Source organism: Balaenoptera physalus, assembly GCF_965194825.1.
Source record: "Balaenoptera physalus genome assembly, chromosome: 6".
NCBI lineage: Eukaryota > Metazoa > Chordata > Mammalia > Artiodactyla > Balaenopteridae > Balaenoptera > Balaenoptera physalus.
The window spans coordinates 106,498,490-106,522,160 of record NC_138885.1 but is presented as its reverse complement, the minus strand read 5'-3'; the positions used below and the strand labels follow the sequence as shown (position 1 = coordinate 106,522,160).

At 46.8% G+C, this 23,671-nt stretch overlaps 1 long non-coding RNA gene across 1 annotated transcript in view; it reads right to left on the bottom strand.

Annotated features, from left to right (window-relative positions):
- The window catches only part of LOC309663489, a 368,186-nt gene that overhangs the window by 294,156 nt on the left and 50,359 nt on the right, over positions 1-23,671 (bottom strand). The window contains exon 3 of the long non-coding RNA XR_014265313.1: positions 16,127-16,548. This is a non-coding gene — a long non-coding RNA (uncharacterized lncRNA). The remainder of the gene's footprint in view (positions 1-16,126; positions 16,549-23,671) is intronic.

Genomic DNA, 23,671 nt, shown 5'->3' with positions numbered 1-23,671 from the left:
CCCGCATGCCACAACTACTGAAGCCCGTGCGCCTAGAGCCTGTGCTCCGCAACAAGAGAAGCCCATGCACCACAATGAAGAGTAGCCCCCACTCGCCGCAACTAGAGAAAGCCCGCGCACAGCAACGAAGACCCAATGCAACCAAAAAATATATAAATAAATAAATAAATAAATAATTTTTTTTATTTTAAAAAAAAACACAATTTATGAGGGCTCCACTTGCTCCCCATCCTCACCAACACTTGGCATTTTCCGTTGTATCTCAATGTACCCGTTCTGGTGGTAAGTAGCTGTATCTGATTGTGGTTTTATTTTGCAATCCCCTGATGACTGAAGAAGCTGCGCATCTTTTTAATGATAGAATAGGAGGAGTTTTCAAAAGGAATTGTGTCATATAATGTGATGTAATGCCATGCCCATGTATCATGATTAAACATCTTGAGTAGCACCTAAAATCATCTTGCATGCATGGGTTGCCACTTTTTTTTATTAGGGAGGTTTTAGTTTTAGCTGCTGTTTCAGCAGGAAGGGAAGAGAGAAAAGGCAGGAGTACTGCTTGAGCAGAGGAAGCATCCTCTACCCTCTATCCATACCCCTGGGGGTTGCCTCAGAGCGACATCAGCCGCCTCCTCTTCGGTACGGCCTGAAACAAAATAAACAGGCAAGAGGACCTCTGGCTTTTTTGATCCAATGGCTGGAAACTCCACCAAGCAATATGAAAACTGAAGAATGTGCTCCAAGAGGCCAAGGCTGCATGCTTTACGATGATTTCCCAAATGAGCCTCAGGTACCAGGGCAACAACTTGATCGGATCACCATCATCATCTTTGTCTTCAGAACACCTTTACCAAATCCCTCTCCCCAGATGCTGGCTTAGGCTTTTGTGTAGCCCTGTCCTTTAGAAGTTACTGTGTCAGGTTGGATGACTCTAAAGTGACCAAATGGAGAGGACACAAAGGAAAAGAATCAGATGAGAATATGATCACTGGAGGCTGGTGGAGGAATTCAGAGAAAGGGCCCTGCAGCCAGGCTGCCTGCATTCGTGTCCAATCCCTCCCCTCCCTGGCTCCGTCATTTGGGGCAAGTTACTTCCCCTCTCTGAGCCTCAGTTTCCTCATCTATTAATAAGGAGGTGATAATACTTGTACCTGTTTCAGAGAGTTGCTGCAAGGAGTGAATGAAATAATCAAGGTGAAGTCCTTAGCACTCTGCCTGGCATGCAGCCCTCGACAACAGATAGTCGTGCTACTATTATTACCTGCCGCTCATGAGGCTGAGAGTTCCCCAGTATGAGGTCAGGAGAGTGCCAAGTCCCTTCCACTAACACAGCTGGGAAGATGTCTGCAGGGGGAGGAATTCACCAGGCTTAATGGGAAGGGGTGGGGGGTGGTTCCCTGGTGTATAGTGAGGTGGGAGGGGCTGACTGGAGGCACAGAGCTTCCAGGAAGTGCACTGGAGAAAAACAAGGAAGAAAGAGAAGAAGACATCAGAGCATAGATGCCTTAGAGACATGGAAGAAGGCATAGATCCAGAACCTTCTCCCTCTTGCAAGAAGCAGGTTCAGCAGATCTGCACGGCCAAAGCAACAGGCAATGACGTGCAGTGACAAGAAGAAGAAAAGAACAAAACGAAGAGCAGTAAATCTGTGCAAATACCTTCCCAGGTGTTACTTCATTTCATTCTCATAAATGTCATAGGAAGCCCAGAGAGGTTAAGTGACCTATGTATGTTCACCCAAATAGTATATAATAGAGCCAGATGTCAAACCCTTACCTCCCCACAACCCCAGAGGAGTCAAGAAACTAGAACTCAATTCAAAATCAGCTTCTGACTTCAAGGTGTGTGGCCCCAGTTGCTCCCTCTGCCCCTCATGGCCCATGCTGCCTTTGTCCTGGACTGGTTACCTCTCACTGTGGAACGAACCATCCCAAAGCTTAAGTCTTAAAGCAACTATGTGTATGATCAGTCATGGTTCTGTGGATTAGCCGGGCTCAGCTGGGTCATTGTCACATGGGCTCTCCCATGTGGATGTAGTAGACAGAGTCTGGGACTTGGGTCTGCCTGACTGAGCTGGGCATCCAAGAGCGCTGCTCACTGTCTTGGACAGTAGTTGAGCCGGATGGTCAACACCCTTCCTATATCTTCTCCACATGGTTTGGGCTTCTCAGAGCAAACTCAGAGTGGCTCGGTTTCAAGGGGGAGGGTCCCAAGAGCACGTGTTTCAAGAGGCCAGATGGAAGTTGCGAGGCATCGTAGCATCCAGCAGTCCCACAGTATTACTTCCCCTGCCTTCTACTGGTCAAACAGTCACGGGGCCAGCCCTTCTTCAAGGGGGGTGAGAAACGGCATGTGGGACAGAAGACGTTGTTCCGGCCCCCTCCGGAAAGCACGACGGACAGCCTCCGCCCCTTCTCACTGATGAGAACATCTGTACGTAAGCCAGGCTGTCACTCTAGTATCCTCTGCTTCTCAAACTCTCGGTCATTCCCTAGGGAGTGAGGGACACTTCTGCTCTCCAGAGACAGGCTGATAGGGATAAAATGAATCAATGTCTTTCCTTCCACTGGGTTACCCACTCTATCCCAGCCTCCCAGGCTCACAGTTGTACAAAGAGCACAGCAGAGCTCCAAGCCTCAGGTAGAGGTGCTACCCATTAAACAATTCACAATTTTTTCCTCCTTTTTTGGGAGGTCGTTGAGGTCAAGGTGTTGTGGTGATCCCTGATGGGTTTGGGACCTTGAGGCCCCATTGCATATGAAGGAAGGGTGTTGAGCAGAGCAGCCCTTAGCCTTCAAATCAGTGTTCAGGAAACTTTTTTAGCAAGAAAGAAAACAACAACAACAAAAAACCCTTCGGTAAATATTTTAGGCATTGCGGGCTTCATATGGTCTCTGTCACAACTACTCAACTCTGCCATCCCATTCCCAAAGCAGCCAAGGATGACATTCAAACAAATAACTATGGCTATGCTATGTTCCAATTACATTTTATTTACAAGAACAGATGGAGGCCAGAATGGGCCTGAGGTCTGCAAGATGCTGACCCCTGCACTAGGGCCTCCTTGATTCTAGAGAACAGGCTTTCAAAGGCTGTCAGGACCAGGAGATAATACAGACCCTGGAGTATTACTTCCCAGTCTGCATCCAACTGACCGCCCATTGGAACGTGCCTACATGGGAGCAACAGGATGCCTGTTGGAAAGTCCCCTCTCCAGTGGTCCCCACTCCTTCCCAGAATCCCACAGTGAGGGGTCCGAGTCCCCAGCATCACCAGAAGACAGTCTCAATCCGGCACCTGGTCAGGCCCTGGCAGACCCACCCTCCCCCTCCACACACACACAGTGATCTAGGACAAGACTCAGAGCCGGACAGGGCGCTCCCCGAGACTTCTTGGAGGAGGAAGGTGGAACAGGCGGCACCAGGAGGCAAGGCAGATGCCACGGACCCGATCGAGAGAGAACTGGCTTCCCTGAAAAGGTTTCAAGCGGGGTGCAGCATCTGTGAAAAATCTGAGCGGGGCTGCTGCCTCTATTAGATGGGCCTGCCCCCCTCCTATGGGCTGCAGCTTTTCTTTCGAGGAACAAGCCTACATCTGTTTGGCGATACTCTATCTGGAATCGTTAAATAAACCTTTCAGGCCCTGGCAAACAACAGCCCATCTTATTCCGATGGGGGAGCTCCTGAAACACAGCAGACTTCTTAATCCTAAATCTGTCTGCAGGCCTCCCCTCCCCTCCCAGCAAATCCCTGCCGCCCCTACTCTCTGGCCCTCCACTGGGAGAAAGATTGCTCACCCTTGCCTCCTTTGGCCCCTCTCAATGCGAACAGATTCTTGGCTTTGAGTCTTCACGTTTACTTTTAGTATTGTTGGACTTGGTTTTCCTCTCCCTCCCCGACTCTTCCCAGGGGGTCTCTCTCCCTCACTCACTCAGTGGATCGCAGTCACACAATCCTGTCTGAGCAAACTTGCTCAGGGCCTCACAATTATCTCATCTTCCCATTACCCCCACCCTCACCCCCTTGGGGCCACTGAGAACCAGGCAGAGCTAAACAAATAAAGGACGGGAGGGACCCAGCCAGCTTTTCCAAGGCCCTGGCCATGTGGAATCGCAGGCTTACAGGCTCAGGCTCAGCTTGCCTTCTACTCCCCGAGGGCACCAGCCGTCCCCATCATCACACACACACACCACACACACACACACACACACACACACACACACTGAGCCCCTCCTACAGCTGAAACCCAAGTCCACCGCAAAGGCGTGTTGCAATGCGGGCTAAGGGATCTGTGTGTCCAGCTGAGCACACAGAGCTCACCCCGCCCCCCAGTCCTCTCCAGCTTCTCACACTGTCGCGCACACTTCGTTGCCCTAACTCCCCTTTCCAGGAAATCTATTGCCTCCGCAGGGAGTGAGGGAAAGCATGAAGTTGCTGTGGGCACGTTTGGGCTCTTACAAAATTGCTGCCGGGTGGTGGTGGCACATGGGTTCGAACGTGCCCTTCTGCCCGCCCTCCACCTTCCCGCCTGGGAGAGGACCGTACGGACCTGGCTTCTCCTTTGCTCTGTAATTAAAGCACAGCCTCTCCCCTCCAATCAGAAGCCGGCTGGTGAGAGGGCCACTGCTCAGCTGAGGCTGAGGGGGAAGGGAGGGAGATTTGAGTAGGGGAGGAAATGATGAAATCAGGCAGTCGGGAAACTAAGCCATTGAGGGGGTTGGAGGTAGCAAAGAATCATTCTCTAGGGGAAGAGGAGGACCCTCAATTCAGAGACTCTATACAGGCCAGCGTGAGGATGCGGGAAGTTTCCTGGGGGACGAAACCTCTCTTCTAATATGATTCTTGCTAATATGATTCTCGCTTCACTCCTGGTAGAGCGCCTTCCTGAAGGCAAGGCCAATCCCATCTGACCCCATCCATTGCTCCGAACACCACCATTCAGGAGTGGAGCTCTGTCCCAGCCATCCTAAGATCTGAGTTTACATTACTTTGTGTTTTTGTGTCTTGCGTCCGTCTCCTCCATCTCCCCATGACACTGAGAGCTCTGTGAGGGCAGAGGCTGGCCTCCTCTGATTCCTGGGCAGCCCTCTCCTCCCACTACACACCCCTTCTATCCGGCTTTGCCCACAGTAGACGGAGATTATCCCATCCTCTCTACATGCCGACATGTGGGCAGCCTCAGCGAGTCCTCTTTGCATAAATGGAAGAACTGCAGCCTGAAGAAACGAAGCTCCTCCTCATTCAAGGTCATTGGACCAATCTGTGGTTTCACTCCCGAAGCACTGGTCCCTTCACTTGGCACTCCTATCTCCTCGTCCTGGCTGTGGGCAGGCAGTAAAACCCCACTGACAGGACCACTGCGGACAAAACTGAGACTAAGCAGTGTTTCCCAAACATCAGTCCTTTGGGAACCTGCTTCTCATTTTTGCCCCATCTTTGAACAACCCCAATTATTATTTCTTTAATATTTATCTTTAAATCAACTCACTTATTTTTACGTAAATAAAATACTTCAAGTAATAATATTTCTGAAAACACAGGTTTCATATGCTACTTTTCCTTAACACATGAAAACAAAACACAGAACTTAAAATATGTTCCTCGAAATACACCTAAAATCAGCTTGTGTACCATACATTGGTACAAAATGTAGAAGGTATTTTAACCTTTGGGCCAGGTTAAGTATTTTGGGCAAGTCTCTGAGGTTCAGTTCCCTCCTCTATAAAATGGGAATGAAAATGTCTTACTGTGCCTTCACGAGGGTGTCAATACCTCACGAAGGACAGTGGGCAGTATAAAAAGCTTTCAAGTAGGAAGGGAATTTTCAATAGAAGCCATAGGCAGGAGAATGTCCCAAAATTTAATAAACATGGGAATTTTTTAAAGTATAAGTTGCTAAAAGAAGATAGAGAGTTCTGTACATACTCAAAAGAACAGGAGCCCTGCACCAGATCCTGTGAAGGAGATACAACAGAAATAGTAGAGAAATGTACAGGCTATTAAAAGAAATAATACACTCCCACACGAAAAACACAAATAAAAGAGCCTATCGAGAATTATAACCCTGATTAGAATCTGTTGAGCCACGAATGTGAAGCAAGGGGACGATGAGCCTCTGGATGGCTCGTCGTGAGCCCCACAGCCTAAACAGTGGGCTGGGAGGGCTTCCTGGAGGTGGTGTTAGAAATCAGAGCTCTGGCTCCTTGGTTGTGAGGGTGGAAGCCTTCTTCCCTCCCCCCACATCTCAACTCCACATCCCCCTTGGCTTTCTGCTATGGACAGCAGGTGCGTGTTGGAAACGACTTTTCTGGGGGCTGGTGGTTGTTGGCAGGACATCAGGGCCATCAGAGGCAGCAGTGCTGTCTCTCTGGGGTGTCTCCCAGTGCTCAGCACCCTCTGCGGCTGAGTCCCCTCCACAACCCCCCACGCACTCCCTCACCCACAGCCTCCCGAGTGCACCTGGGAGGAAATCTTTCTGGTTGCTGCCTCCAAGGAAACTTGTCTTCCTCACTTTCTGTAGTGTTTCTCTCTCCTCTATGCAACTGTCAGAGCGCAACGATTTCTATCTCCTCTGCTGTTGTTCCTCTCTGCTACCCTGTAGCTTATCTTGGCGTTGGTCTCTTTCTGCATTCCCTGCCTCTTTTCCCCATCCTCGTTATCTTCATTAATGATATCATTTTCATCCCCACGTCCACCCCCCAGCAAGAGGTCTCTTTCTATGACCTAGCCCTTTCTTTCTATAGAAAAGAGGCCCCGGGACTTCCCTGGTGGCGCAGTGGTTAAGAATCCGCCTGCCAATGCAGGGGACATGGGTTCGAGCCCTGGGCCGGGAAGATCCCACATGCCACGGAGCAACTAAGCCCGTGCGCCACAACTACTGAGCCTGCTCTCTGGAGCCCGCGAGCCACAACTATTGAGCCCACGTGTCACAACTACTGAAGCCCACGTGCCTAGAGCCCGTGCTCTGCAACAAGAGAAGCCACTGCAATAAGAAGCCCGCGCACCGCCGGGAAGAGTAGCTCCCACTCGCCGCAACTAGAGGAAGCCCACGCGCAGCAACGAAGACCCAATGCAACCAAGGATAAATAAATAAATAAATAAATATTAAAAAAAGAAAAGAAAATAGGCCCCGGGGACGCTGCTCTATTGTAATGATTATCAGTGGCCGTGGGACTCTAAGGTATCGTAGTCTGGGATTTGGGCAGAAGGGAAGGTTTAGAGTCACAGTGAATCCCCTACCACCGTTACACACACACACACACACACACACACACACACACACGCACGCACACAACGGAGCTGCGGTGTGGCATTGGGCATTTTGCCAATACTATCCAAACTGTGGCTCCTGCCCAAGAGCCAGAATGAAAAATCAATAGTTATTTCCATCCACATCTTTACAAAATAGTAAACAACCCAGAGGCTCAGCCAAATGACCTCAGTTCCTGCTTTTGGTCCAGAATTCTGGTCTCTGGACCCTCAGTGTATAAAGGGGCATTTGAGTTGTAACACCAAGGACTTCATAGCTTGTAACAACCAGGACAAGCACACCTACTTTAGAGGCAGTTCTATGGGGTCCCAGTGCCAGTTCTGCCCTGTAACACACCGGATGACTACAAGTCACCAAACTGCTTGGAGCCTCAGTTTCCTCATCTGCAAAATGGAGTAAGCACACCTAGCTCACGGGGCTTCTGTAAGGATTGAGTGGAATCACTCATGACGGCCTCTGGCAGCATGTCTAGTCCAAAGAACAGGTCCAACCGAATGTCTGCTGAACCTGAGTGGGGTCTTAACTGTGGGTGTCTTGCTTCTTGGAACAATCCCCTGACTGTGAAAACTTTGATCCAGAACACGGGATGCCTGGTAACCTTCAAGGCCACCCGTGGGCACCCAAGCCCCCTCCCTCCTTCCCTCCTGGCTGTAACGATTCTGAAGGCTCCGCCCGCCAGAGCAGCCCCTCTGGAGACCTTCACCTTGCAGGTGTGCCATCTCTGCTGCCTGTTCGCCCTGCCTGGTCCTAGCCATTTGGAACAGGACCTTCTCTCTGGGGGAAAATATTATTGTTTTTTTGGCCACTTGTTTGATCCTCCAGAGTCAATATTTGCGGAGATAAGCACAGTGTCCTGTAGCAGTGCAGTTGTTTATGACTCTGTCCCCATCCCATTAGATTCCAGTCCCTTCTGGGCCACAGTGGGAGGCGAGGGTACATTTCAACAGCAGTGGGTCCCAAACTGCCTTGGCCAGGACATGGAAGAGGGGCTGGGGTCAGGCCGACCCCGACCTTCTCCACTAGATTATGAGGTCCCGGACTGGTCTTTTCTATCAGAATGAGATTTTCTGTTTTCACTTCACATAAAAATGCCTGGTGAGATTTCCCACCCAGACTGGAGAGCTTATTTCAAAGGATTTGACTTAAAATATAGGTTGTGAGGGGGATGCAAAATTCCCTCTGAAGTGGCCTGGAGAGAAGATCACCCCCGAGGGCTGGGTGGGCAGACATTGTCTTGCACAGCTACACATGAGATGCCACAGAAGGCCGGGATGACTTCTGATTAGGACAGACACGCTACACATATTAAGCCATTGAGGACACACAGGCAAGCGTGGTTTCAAACAAAGCCCCAGAGCAAAAGGCATGAGGCCGTGCAAAGCTGCAATTGAACTGTTTCTCAGGTGGGCAACTCTATATAATTATAAGGGAGTAGAAGCAGGGATTGATTAATTAACCATGGTTAATGGTTTTCTGGAGAGGCACGAGGGAGGCTGGCTAGCTAATAATAGTAATAATAGCGACAATAGGAGGGAGGAAGAACAGGAAGGAGAAAGGAGGAGGAGGGGGGAGGGGGAGGGGAGGCGTAGCTGGGTGGTCTGCTCTGTACCAGTCTCTTAGCAAAGTGACTTACAAAAATAATCTCATTTAATTATCTTATTTAATTCTCACAACAACCCCACAAAGCTGTTCTTATCATCCCCATTTTTCACGTAAGTAAAGTGAGACTCTGAGAGGTTACAGTGATCTGTTCGAGGTCATACAGCTTGCAGAAAGCAGGTACCAAATGAGATTTTGTTGACCTTGATCAAGGAACCTCCCCAAAATCCATTTTTGATAAACTCGTCATTCTGTACTGAAGACAGCTGGCCCTTATTATCCTGCCTTAGCCATTTCCTTGATCATTCTTCTTTCTTCCCTTTGAGACAACGGGATCCTTTGAATCCTTGGCCTGAGCCCATGCTAGGCTCCAGGACAAGTTGGTCAAATGAGTCAAGATGTCTTTCTTAGCCACCCAGGGATCTGAGATTGACTTAAACCTGCCCTAAAGCACTCGCAAAGTTTGGAGACATTCAGGAATTTGGGGGCACCTGCTATGGACCAGGCACGGTTTTCATTGTTTGGGATAAATCAGTGAACAAAGCAGACCACTCTTCCTGCCCTGGCAGAGCTTACCTGGGGAGGGAGCACAGGAGTTACTGGCAGACACAGTAGGGGATTTCTCCTTATGGCCTTCCTTTTAAGAAAGCTTGACTCAGCTCCAGTCTGCTCTCCACACTGCAGCCAGAGGGGATTCTGTTCCAAACACAATATGAGCGGCTCAAATCCCTGCTCAAAAAGTGGTCTCCCTTCACTCTTAGGAGAAAGACCCAAAAAGCCTTAGACTGGCCGTCAAGGCCCTACATGGGGTCTCCACCCATCTCCTGCCTCACTGCCCACCGAGGACCCTCCCTCTCTAACCGGCGCTTCCAGGCCCTTCCCTTTTTACCAGCCAGCAACTCCTTCAACTGTCTCCTCAGTCATCTCAGCCTCGTGGAAGGCCTGCTCCCCCCTGGTCAAACCCCTCCTTACAGACTCCCTGAGTACCCTGGACCTCTCTGTGGTGCTTCCCAGCGTTACAGCTTCACACTGAGTCCGACAAGTATCTGATGACTGTCTGTCCCCACACTGGACCGTAAGCTCCTTGCACACAGGACTGACCGTTGCACTCACCACCGTGTGCCCGGAACCTAGCCAGGCCCTGGTCTAACACAGTCTGCTGAATGAATGACCATTCCCTGCACCCCACACTCCTAATCATCTTCTCATCTGATCGGTGCAAACCACCCTTTCCTAAAAAGTGAACAGGCAGGGGGTCAAGAGCTGAGGGCAGGGCGCCCGTGACACTTCAACCTCTAATTGGGATCTGAGGTCTCAGAGTATAGGTGCATATATTAGGACACAGACAGAATGTTTGACCTCAGACATTCCAGGTCATATGGTCACGGCACCTGTGATGGAAAACAGACGCCACTGCAATGTGAAATCCTGGAGAAAGAACAGGGTGAAATGAGTCACTAGCCAAGCCTTATCTCTAGAAAAATGCTGAGCAGGAACCCTCCAGCTTCACGAAGCTTGGAGTTACACACCCGAGAGTTCTGTTCCGTATCACTGACTCACCTTTCATTGGGAAAGGGCAGGCCTGGGCTGCAACAGCTGCCTTCTAACTGGAGAAATAAGAGGCATCGCTTCACTTATTCATTCAGTTAGCATGCATTGATGAAGCCCCTACTGTGCTTTAGGGATATAAAAATAGACTAGACCCATGCAGTTCTTGTCCTCAAAGTTCTGCCACACGAACAGAGCAGGCAAGCAGGCTTTGTGGGACGAGGGGTGAGGGCAATGGGGCAGGCACCCACCTCAGCATGGGAAGGGCTTCATGGAGGTGACGTGGCTCAGGAACTGAGTCTAGAGACAGATAAGAATTGGGTTGGGCTGCAAAGGGCTTTCCAAGCCACTGGAATGGCACAGACAAAGGCATGGAGGTAGAGACAAAGGCTTGGGGTGTGGTGGGAACTGCTAGTGGTTTGGTATTGCTGGGAAGTCAAGGGTAAGACTGGAAATGGTGGGAACGGAGCTGGAGCAGGAGGGACGGGCTGGGTCTTGGAGCAACTTTTAAGTCCTATGAAGAATCTTGAAACCTTTTGTGCCCAAATAAAGAAGCAGCATTGAGGGCTTTAAGCAGGAGAATAAGATGGACAAAACTGCATTTCAGGTAGATCCCGATGTGGGGAGAAAGGGTTTGAAGAGGACCACAGAGAGGGAGAGAAGCCAGTTAGAAAGCTGTGGCTGTGTCCACAGAGAAGAGACAAGAGCATAGTCTCTTTTAAATTTTATTTATTTATTTATTTATTTAGGCTGTGCCGGATCTTAGTTGCAGCACTCGGGATCTTTTAGTTGTGGCACATGGACTTCTTAGTTGTGGCACATGGACTTCTTAGTTGTGGCATGTGGACTCTTAGTTGCAGCATGCATGTGGGATCTAGTTCTCCGACCAGGGATCGAACTCTGGCCCCCTGCATTGGGAGTGCGGAGTCTTACCCACTGGACCACCAGGGAAGTCCCAAGAGCGTAGTCTTGAGTCGTAGGCGAGGCATGGGGGGAGGGGTTCAAGAAAGGTTTAGGAATCTATACTCAGAAGAACTAGGGTATAATAAAAACAATAACCACACTTCCCAGTTCCTGAGTTCTTTCTACATGTTGGCCACTCTGGAGAGCTTTTTGTACATTTTGTAAGTTTTAATACTTATCCAAGTAGGTAGAGGACTCGGGATGAGTAAAGGCTTGGAGGCTCTGGGACCTGTGCAGACACTAATGCCAAGTGAGCTGAGATTAGGGGAGAGGAATGAAGTAGGAGATGGAGTATAGAGTAGAAATGAAAAAGAGCGGGTCCCAATGATTAGTTAAGAGAAGAATTTTATTGGGGACTTTGGGAGAGAATAAGTTTGGACAAAAGTTTGCAAAGTCAAATGTTTCTGTGTACCAGAAAGCTAATGTAAGTAAGTTAAATAGGCAAAAGGCCAGACAGTCAGGAGTGGTGAGGACTGCAGCAAAGGGAGAGCCCACGTACTATCGAAAGAGGTCAACTGCTGCACAGCTCCAAATGATGGTGGCCTTGCAGGAAAGAGGGTTCAAGGTAGCCAAACTGGCTGATTATCAAAGTGAAACCGGTTCTCCAGACTTTTGTGTGAATTCTCCCAATCTGAAAATATTGGTAATTAATTTAAAATTTGGAAAGGAAAAGAAAAACATTGTACAAAGCACCCCAACCTGCCTATAAGCTGGACATGAGTCTGGGGTTGGCAATGTGGGCACTCTGGTGTTGACCACTTCATCTGGCAGTTGAGTATCCAAAGCAAAGGGAGAATCGGGGTGGTGCACAGACGTGCAAGCAGGACAACAGGTGTTGCTCAGGGTCCCAGAGACTTGCCAGCTTCCTGACAAAAGACCAAATGCCATTTGGAGAAGGAGAGGTCAGGTGTGGTAATGTCTCCTCCTCACCAAGTGACGGGATCTGCACAGACATCCCTTCCTGGGGTGAGTAAGATCTGTTGCGCTGTGAACAGGGATTGTCGGACATCAAGAACATCTTCAAGCTTCCAGAAGCTCAAGCAGCAAAGGTACGTGCTCAGCACTTGTCAGGTAGATGTGAATGGGCTGGACTGCCTGTTGGAAATACGCCACTGTCTCCCATTCATGTTTCCTGGGTCCATCCTCTGCTGTCCTTGCAGCGTCCCCATTTCAGTTCCTATTCTGTGATTCAGGTCTTATGACCCTTCCCTCTCCCCTCTTGATCCCTTCTCTTGGGACCCTAGTAGCTGCCCCTGGCTTCCTGGTCCACCCTGCCCTCCCCAACCATCTTCAGTTGTGAACCCGCTGCTCTGGTCTGACCCGACAGCCCAGGGGTCATTGCGTTGTCCTGTGATTTAAGACAGCGGGTTGGGCTGGAAACGTTTCCACGTCTAGGGAGAGAACTTGAATCAGTAATCACTATAACAGCAAACAAAGAGTGGGAATAGAGCTATGTCCTCAGAGAGCTCCAGAAAGAGGGTCGGTGGAGAGTGATCTTGGTGGTTTAATCAACTCAAGTCAGAAGCCCCCAAGAATTAGGAGCGGCCAGCACACGTGCCCCTCACTCTGTGCCAGGCGGTCTCAGGTGCTCCTATGCTGAACTCGGGCAATTTGAATTCTCCCAACTATCCCACGAGGTAGGAGCCATGGTTAGCCCCACTTCACAGAGGGGAAACGGAGATCCCGGCGGGGAGAGGTGAAGTCATGTGCCTTAGGACGTCGCCTCTTTCCCAGCCCAGACTCGGCGCCAGAGTCTGTGCTCTTAAACACCGCTTCTCAAATTACCTCTAAGGGAAGACCAGTTTCCCCCCCAATTCATCACAGACCTCCTCCTGTAAAATACAATAATAAATGAATTACTAGAAAAACGATCATGCGCTTGGACGGTGAGGCAAGGCAAATTGCTCTAAAAGTTTCTGGATGCTTCAGTTTCTACACCTCTCCCGTCGGGATGCAGAGCAGTACTGGGCCACACGGGCTGAGGGAGGCTAATCCACTTCCTACACCCTCGCTCATCCGCTGAGGATGCGAAGGAATGAGTGGGGCGCAAAAAAAAGAAAAAAAAAAAAAATCACTTGTCTGGATTCCGAAGGCTGACCTGTTAACCTCAGCGCTCACTCCAGCACTAGGGATGCAAGAGAGCCTCTCGCCCCGCGTTCCTGGTGTGGGTGACTTAGGGCGGTGTGCCCCGTATCGTCCAGGGGTGAGGTTAGTTAGCTCCAAAGGGCCCTTCCAAAACCACAACGCTGGGATTCCGTCTCCTTCTGCAACAGGCCAGCTCAGCAGAAATGTTTGCAGGGCCAGCTGTTTTCGCTCCCGCATTCATTAATAAAAGTAGTGAATGCAGCCAGGGCCACCCTTTTCTTTCCTTTGTCATGTCCTGAAAGGGGGCAGGGAGGGAACAGGAGAGGCTGCAGACGCAGGGGACGTGCCAGACGTGCAACAGGAAGGGCTCGGAGATGAGGACTGAGAGGAAGGAAGGCAGGTGGGCGGATGGGGGAACGGGCGGCGGGGCGGGGGGAGGGGCCGTGTGACAAAGGCGGAGAGACACGTGGAACCAGTTCCCCCAGGCAATGGGGTAGGGGTGCACCTGAGGACTGAAGAACACCTGGCAGTTTCTGGAACAGAGGAGGATTAAGAGCTGCTGAGAAAAATGGGGCTGATGATAGAGCAGGGCTGGGGGGGATGGGGGGATGGGGGGATGGGGGGGCCCTCCCAGGAACCGCTCATCTTACTGGGGACCTTCTTTTGATCCCTTTAGTGATTGGGGAGGGGATATTTCTCAGAGTCCATCAGTAGGCGGGGAGCGGGGGCGGGGCACGCTCTAGGTATTTTATTCAGACTTGAAAGCAGGAAATTGGTTACAGAGGTGATAGAAACTTCCCTGGGCTAGCGGGAGCACCAGGAGTTGAAGGAGCAAGGATTCTCCAGCAAGAGTTCCCACACAGAACACAAGACGCTGGTTAATCTGAATTTCAGAGAAATAAATAACTTTTGGTATAAGAAGTTTAGTATATAATGTGTTAAATGCCACAGAATTGTACACATTAAAATGATTAAAATGGCAAATTCTATGTTATGTGTATTTTACCATAATAAAAATTGAATATAAAATTTTATTCCATTTATCTGAAACTCACATTTAACCAGTGCCTTGCATCTTATTAAATCTTGCCACCCTACTCCCAGCAGGAGCTAAGACAATGCCAGGGGGCTTCCCACATGGAGCTGGGGCCACAGAGGAGAAACAGCTGCTGCTGCTGGTGGAAGAGAGAGACAGGAAGTAGAGGGGAAGGAGGAAAAACGATCCGGCCAGTGACCCCCAGTTCCTCCCTCCCAGCAGCCAAAGCTCCTTAGCAGCCCAAGGGCAAAGGAGTCTCAGAAATGCAAGAGCAGGGAAAGATCCTAGAGCAAACTTGCAATTGTTTTAAATGACCCAGGAAGGCCACCCAGTGACCACAGTTTTATTTTATCTGTGTCAATCAAAATAATAACAATGACAATGACGATGATGCAAGAGGCTGCAAATAAGAAAAGAACTTATTTGTGGTTTTAAAAATTGCAATTTGGAAGACACAGATCTGGGTAATTGCAAAAGAGTTCGGGGAAGAGAAAGAGTCAGGGGCTTATAAAGACAAAAAACCTCAAGGTCCTTTAAGAGTTGCCTGGCGAGAACTGTGATCGACTCTGACTCGAGTCAGAAAATATTTGTCCTTAAGGACTCATGAGTTGTTTTAGGGTGAGGGTCCAATAACTAGACAGGCTGTAGTGAGTTTCTGGCGGATGTTTTGGATGACTTAACATCGGATCAAAAGGTCAGATTCCATCCAGGCTGAGACATGCATAAGTCACACTTCCCTTAATGGCCTCCTAGATCCATTTTAGAGAGCTCTCTTAGCAATACTAACTCCATTTTGATTTTCCTTTCACATTTCTCCCTTTTGGTTGAGATCTTTCTCTAGAAAGCATCAGTGGTCAACCACTTGGGTTTTGGGCATCAGTATGAACTCTGTCAGCACTGGGAAGGCTCGTTCCCAGAGAGCTGTGTCCCAAGGAGTGGGGAGAGAGGTGGTTTGTGGGAGAGGTCTGCTTATAGAGAGTTTACAGCCATATTTGAGCAACAAGGAGCTATCCACGAAGAGAGTCTTAGGCAGTGTTCAAAATAGGCTCTTCATCAGGAGGAATCTTATAGGAGGGAGCAGTCACCTCCAGATGTCAAGCTATCATTATTTCTCTGGAGGGTGTCATAGCACAGCGGTGAGACACACAAAGCCTAAACAGTTTAAAAACAACAAAGAGAGAACAATTAGAACAATGATTAGTACAACTAATTGCAACTTGGACGGCACTAAGCCAACAGACCAGAGGGGAGCCAGCTGAAGAAGATTTCTAGATGTCAAGGTTGAAGCATCTTTTGGAGTTTGAGATGTCTCTGATGATGTCATCGGGTGTTTAGGTAAAGAGCAGTTTTAGTTCTCAGTGACTCCAAGTTAAAATGATGGGAGAAAAACTGGAAATGTTAGTTTGGAGTCATAGATACTGGAAGAAATGAGAATTTAGGATCTAATCCAGTTTACAGGTAAATACCAAAACCCCGAAGAAAATTAAAAGCACTAGACCCTAATGTCCATGAAGGCATGACATTGAAACAATCGCTCCCTCTCCTTTTTTAAAAAAATTAATTAATTAATTTAATTTATTTATTTTTGGCTGCATTGGGTCTTGGTTGCTGCACGCGGGCTTTATCTACATGCGGCGAGCGGGGGTTACTCTTGGTTGTGGTGCGTGGGCTTCTCATTGCGGCGGCTTCTCTTGTTGCAGAGCATGGGCTCTAGGCATGTGGGCTTCAGTAGTTGCGGTGCGTGGGCTCAGTAGCTGTGGCTCGCAGGCCCCAGAGCGCAGGCTCAGTAGTTGTGGCGCACGGGCTTAGTTGTTCCGCGGCATGTGGGATCTTCCCGGCCCAGGGCTCGAACCCGTGTCCCCTGCATTGGCAGGTGGATTCTTAACCACTGCACCACCAGGGAAGCCCTGGAATTAATTCTTGATCTTGATCTTTTGTTAGCAGTTTTATGAAACCATCATTTCCTTCATTAAGGTTCTGTAAATTCTTACCCAGTTCAGTGGTATGATCTGAAAGTCTATCAGAAATCAGTGTCCTTTCCATGAATCTCTCTGAAGATGAAACATATTTGCAAAAGCATCAGAGTAAAACAGTAACTGTCTATCAATGACAGAAGACTTAAAAATGCCTGTTATGGAAGATCTGAGAGTTCATTATGATGGAGTTGACAAGGAAATTTGGTTGTCTTTGTGACACAAAATAATTTGATACTAACTAGAATTATGACTGATAACATTATACCAGGACATATCAGATTTCCAGAAATTTCACACAGTTTCTGAAACACTTATAACATATACCTATATAGGCACAATGTAAAGAAGGTTTAGTATTACTTCTTATTCGACAATGCTTCCCATGTAATTTAACATATAAAATAAGCTTCATTAGTTTAACATCTCCCTTTTTATAAGGAGAGAGAACAATTCTTTGAGATAGTTCAGGGGTCCTCAGACGCAAGTTAGTTCTAAACCAAAGTTAGTTCTAAATCAAAGTTAGTTACCTCAAGTTAGTTCTAAATCAAAAACACTCCATTTAGAATTTGATTTTGAGAAGTTTGTCAAAAATATCAAAATTTTAAAAAACATTTGGTCAAATAGGATCATAGGTCACTGTGAAACAGTGCTTAGTTACCCATTTAACCAAAATAACAATTAAAGACTTCATGGGCAAATATAAAAGGTTATATAGTTATAAAAAAACTTAGCTACAAAATATAGAGTCTTCGTTTATCTAGACAGATTACATTAAAGGTAAAGAAAATTTTGTTTATAATTTCTCATTAAGACCAGACCAATTGTCTAAGAAAACTGTTGTCTGAACAGAGAGAAAAACCAAAGTTTGATTTTGTACCAGCTAACTTTTGACATTAAAACTCATTTACTTAATTAAATTCATTCCAATCTTAGCCAGTCCTGACCACAAATAAAATTCCTTTCCAAAGATTCCTTTTTTTTCCATAAACCTTCTACAACTTTCTATATCCATTTTAGTTTGTCTCTTGTTCTCTTTCCCATTTAGAAATAAACAGATTTAGGTCAAAATCACTTTCTATTCCCTTAACAAAATGCATTTTCATTTCTTATACCTTTTCTTAAAAATTTCCATATATACAAAGGTGTTTTCCTTATTAATTTTAATTACATATATTAATTAGAATTTTAACACTTAGAAACCTTAATTTCTATTGAAAAGAAGTAATCAATTATGAACTATCTTTTATATTAGCGTTCTATAGATTGGCAAACATAAATACATTTTATAGTCTCTAAAAACATGTGCTTTTTTATAGAAAATTTCTCAGCATGGCAACAAACATATCTACTCATAGTCCCAAATATCTTTAGTTTCCCTATAAAAGGAAGTCTATGTTTAGTCAATGTTTCTGTATCTTATTTTATTTGGGAACGATCTAAGTATTTAATAAATTTCCATCATTTAACTTAATCTAGCAAAACTCTAAAGTTTCAAGTTACCAAAAAGATTTGAGGAAACTTTTTTTTTTTTTTTTTTGCCCATGCCGAGTGGCATGTGGGATCTTAGTTCCCCAACCGGGGATTGAACTCGTGCCCCCCTGCAGTGGCCGCACGGAGTCCTAACCACTGGACCGCCAGGGAATTCCTGAGGAAACTATTTTTAGATAGACACATCATAAAACATAATTATTCTTAAAGAGTTCACCTAAAAACTATTTCATTTACATTTACTTACTCTACTTATGAAAATATCATACCAGGTTATTTTTCTTGATGACAAATTCCGTAACAGAAATAATATGAACTTATTTGGTTTTTAGTAAACCTAGGTACAACAAAAGTATTATACTTAATGTTGATAACTCTAAAGACATGTCTGTATTAAGACAAAAAGCTTAAACTAGCTTTAATAGTGAATATTAGTTTAATACTAAATATTCCCCAGATTATGTGAACCTGAAATTCATTTGGATTAGTTTCTATTATATTTCTGAGAATTTGTGTAAGTGCTCATTTTCTTTAAGCCAATTAAATAGAGCTTCTTTACAAATTAATTTTGGCAATACTATCTAGAGGTAGAAACATACTAAATATACAATGTACATACATAGACATACATACCTACAGAGAGACACAGACAGAGGTCTTACAGTTTTCATTTTAAAACTTTAGTCATGAATTAGGTACGATACAAAACTTACTAGTTTATTTATTTGGAATAAATTAAGTCTACTCATTCAAATGGCCTAAGCCTTTCATTTTTTTTGTGGAGAAGACTTTTAAAATCTGTATTTGCCCTTGACAAGCAATTTTAAGGAGATTGGGCAAGCGAGTCCTTTTTGCAGCTTGAGTTTTAAAAACGGCTTCTTTTCCTTTTTTTTTTTTTTTGCTCAGTCATAAAAACTGGAGATGGTCTAGAAGACCAGGTAGAACACTTACGTCTCAAAGGCATGGGGAGAGAAATGCAAGCTCCTCTTAGAAGGACTTTTGTTCCTTTAAGGTCAAAACTTTGAAAAACAATCTTTTTTCAAAATGGCCATAATAATCACAGACATTTTAATCAGGCTATTGGTTGCATTGTTGCCTTCTGTAGGGGATCGCTCTCACTGTCATAAAAAGGAAGTTCAGAGAGAGATGGATAATAAATTCACTCCCAACAGTCAACCTCCAGGTCATTGCTTTTCTTTTTTTCTTTTTTAAATTATTTATTTATATATTTTGGCTGCGTGGGTCTTCGTTGCTGCACGTGGGCTTTCTCTAGTTGCAAAGATGGGGGGCTACTCTTCGCTGTGGTGCACGGGCTTCTCATTGCAGTGGCTTCTCTTGTTGCGGAGCACAGGCTCTAGGGGCGCAGGCTTCAGTAGTTGTGGTGTGCAGGCTCAGTAGTTGTGGCTCATGGGCTTAGTTGCTCTGTGGCATGTGGGATCTTCCCGGATGAGGGATCGAACCCGTGTCCCCTGCATTGGCAGGTGGATTCTTAACCACTGCGTCACCAGGGAAGCCCCCAGGTCATTGCTTTTCAATCTACGGGTTATGAACCACTAGTGGGCTGTGAAATCACTTTAATAGGTATAATAGTACCTGTTTAATAGGTATAATAGTACACATTTAACATAAATATTTATTATAATTACACAAGAAAAGACAGGTATGTAGGAAAAAAGGAGGAAAATAATAGAAAATATTAGTGTATCACATGTAATAGTAAGGGTAAGTATTGTTCTGTGAAACTAGGGTTTCAGTTGTGTGTGTGTGCATATGTGTACACTGCTGCAATGTAAAATGTATCTCTTACTGTGGGTCATGGTCAAAAAACTTCGAAACCACTGTTTTAGGTTAAATCACCATTCCTCATAATTCTACCCTTCCTCATTTTCAACACCCTTGCTCCTTCCGACCTCCAAACAAACACCACTTACTGTATTCCTCACACACTCATTCACCACTTCCTTTCCCTTCCCTTCCTCCTCGGGATCCCAGAGACACGGCCTTTCTCTGTCCCTGATCCCCAAGAGGCCCCGTTCCTCCCCTCCCAGCCCTGTTCCACTGTAGGAGACGAGAAAAGTGCTTTGGGTACCAAACAAGTGGGCGACAGCAGAGTTGTCCCCAGATATCAGCAGTCCCGGGACCAGGAGAAGAGGAGGGTTACCGAGGGGAGCTTTGGCTTTGTATAATCAGAGCCCCGAGAAGAAACTGTTCTTCAGGCAGGAAGCAGGCTTTGGGTTCAGTTATGGAGGGGAGTGAAGGTCAGGGTCTGGGTCACTTCCGAGGGAAAGACATTCCTGAGGGGGTAGTCGGGTTAACCTGGAGGGAGGATGAAAAGGAAAGAATCTGGAAAGAATACCTGGAAGGGGAGTCACTGAGACAGTCAGGAGTCAAAGAGGTGCTCGAGAACGAAGTAATATATGAAGCAGGTAGAGGAAAGACTGTGTCTCAGGGTGAGCAGGGTCTCAGCCCACAAGGCCTGCCAGGGTCTGCAGAAAGGGGTTTCCCTGGAGGCCTGGAGACCACCTCTGGCCTTGCAGGGTCCTCCTTCTCTTCGTCCTCCCCTCCCTCCTCCTCCCCCTCCTCATCCTCTTCCATCTCCCTTTCCCCTTCCCCCTCTGCTAAGTGAAATAAATAACCCAGGTTGCTCAGGATTAAGCAGACTTAGCTTCAGCCATCATTACTTTAGCCACTGACCCCTGTGGCTTTGTTCATTCCAGCTTTTGGTCTGATAGCACTGAGGGATGCCCACTTTGCATGATAAAGCCTGATGTCCAGGCTGGGCCCCTGCAGATGTCCAGGACCCTCTTTAGCACAGCCCCCTCCCCCATCCCTCTTTTCCACCTGGTGTATTTGTCAGGTTGAGAGCAGAGAAAATTAACAGACCCTCTCCACCAGCCTGCCCAAACGCCAAGGCAAAGGGAAATGGTCTGTATCATCTAGAGTCTCATCGTTGAAAGCATCTCAGTGGCTTAACTTTGGAGTCCCGGGCTGGGCTGGCAGGACGAGGGGCTCTAGGAAGCGCTAATTCAATCAGCTGATCCCTTTGCCTCAGTTCCCCCAAGAGAAGAGGTCTGAGAGTCTTATCACCTTGCACTCGGTTTGAACTTGGCCCTACGGCCACCCATGTCACCTCCCCTCCATGAGTTCTGCTTCCTCATCTGTGCAAGGTGGGGCTCCTATTGAATGATATCTAACAAACACCCTTTATCGAGAAACACTTCTGGTACAGGTGTTTTACGGGGTCGAGACAGGTAAAGGGAATGAGCCAAGCTTGCCACCCCACCACAGGGAGTAGGACTGGATGAGGCAAATGGGAGACCCTTGCTCTGTTTCAAGGGGCAGCTACTACTCCACTCTACTATTCTACCGCCAACAGAGAAGCTGAGAATCTGAGATTTTATGTGAAATCTCCAAAATTTTAAACATTGACACCTAGTTTCAAATTTTTTAACCATCATTGCAGGCCAAGCATAAACATCTGCGAGCCTGACTCAGCCTGTCCGTACCAGCTATCTGCCGCGTCCAAATGGTTCTCGAACTTAAGCATGCATCATAATCACCCCAAGGGCTTGTTAAAACATGGATTGTCGGGCCCCACCCAGAGTTTCCAGTTCCATAAGTCTGGACTGGGGCCTGAGGAACTACATTTCTCACAAGCTCCCTGGTGACGTTGCTGCAGCTGATCCAGGGAACATACTTTGAGAACCACAGCTCTACTCTATAGGAATAGTACCAGTATCCGTGTAATTCTTTACATGATGCCAAAGCAGCTCTCATGAGGCGCTGTCAATATTTGAGGTCCCTAATTTGACAAGTAGAGTGAGGATGATCATGATGATGATGAAGATAGCAGCTAACTTCTTAAAATGCATCCTACAAGTGGTAAGTATTTTACAGGCATTATGGCCGTTAGTCTTCACAAAGGCCTCAGAGGTCGGCATTATAAATAACCCCTAACTGCAGGTGAAAATAGCTAATATGTGGTGGATTTGAAGCCAGACAGTGAAACATCAGAGACCACCTTCCCCCAGTGAGAATTCACATCCTTCTTACTCACCCCATTACATATTCAGATCCCCTAGATCATACTTTGTTGGTTTTTTTTTAGATCATAATTTTTATAGGTAGATCTCCATAAGTCAAAGCAAATTGTGTGTCATTTAATCATTCATTCACTCAATGAATGTTTGAGCTTAAAGTATAACTGCAAGTCATGCTATACAAAGTGAATGTAACAAGCAAGGGAAAAGGATAGGGAGTGATGGGGGGAGGTGGGCAGGGCTATTTTAAGGTAAAGCATTCAGGGAAGGCCTCTCCAAGTAGGTGACATTTGAACAGAGACTAAAGGAAAGGAGGAAAAGGGAGCAGCAAGTACAAAGGCCCTGGGGTGGAAACAAGTGTGGCACGTTCTAGGACCAGCAAGAAGACCCGTGAGGCTGAGAAAAGTGAGCAGAGAAGAGGTTGGAGAACTGAGCATCCTAAAGGCCACATCAGGAGTCTGCCTGTTATTCCAAGTGTGATGGGGGAGCCGTGGGAGGGTTTTGAGTCAGAGAGTGACCAGCTCTGATTAGGTTTGGACCAGGATCCCTCTGCTCAGAGGGTGAAGACCAGACTGTGGGCAAGCAGGGGTGGAAAAAATGGAGCTGGTGTCTAAATGACAAGGTGCTCAGAGATGCCTGAGCCATGAGCTGCTGCAGCTTTTCTCAGCCTCGGTGGGTAGGGGAGAGGAATGGTGAGGGAAGGAAGGAAATGGATGCCAGATGCAAAATTAAAACTATCTGATAGGGGAGTTCCCTGGTGGTCCAGTGGTTAGGACTTGGTGCTTTCACTGCCGTGGCCTGGGTTGAATCCCTGGTCAGGGAGCAAAGATCCCACAAGCCGTGCGGCCAGGCCAAAAAAAAAACTATCTGATAAATCATGGCATGGGAAGTTCTGCCTCCCTGATGGGGACCCAGGCAGAAAGGTGATGGGGCCACTTCTAAGGACACCAGCAACCCAGGTTTCCTGACTCCTGATCTCAGTACCTACAGCCTGACCTTGTTGGGGAGAAGAGGTGTCTGTGTGGGGTTTGGATCTGTAGAAAGATGATTCCGGTTCTCAGACCCATCTCCTCTTAAGCCTGTCTAAAGTGATCAGAATTTCCCATTATGGGAGATGGAAATATTTGAAAACTGGATTGTGGTGATGGTTGCACAACTGTATAAATTTACTAAAAGTCATGCAACTTACTAGGGGGTGAACATAGTGGTATGTAAATCCTACTTCAATAAGGTTGTTTTAAAAAGAAAAAACATTGGCCCACAAGGGAATCATCCTTTGAACCTTGAACTTTTGAGAGTTTGTCTATCACTAAGTAGCCCACAGCACTTTAAAAATATACATGGTAACATCCACCTAATGGAATAACAACCATGGTGATTCATGCTTTTGAAGAACATTTGAAAATATAGGTATAAAACTGTGCATGTAATTTCAATTTTATTATGTGTGTGTGTGTGTGTGTCTGTGTGTGTGAGAGAGAAAGAGAGAGAGAAAGAGAGAGAGAACCCAGACCTTAATTCTAGGCTCTGGGATTTTTTTATTTCTGTTTTTTATTCCCAGCTTTTGATTTTCCAAAGTTTCTACAATGAATATTAATAGTAAAGATGCCCTATTAAACAGGTGAATGAAAATAAAACCCATATAAAATTGAGTTAGAAAAAAAGGCCAG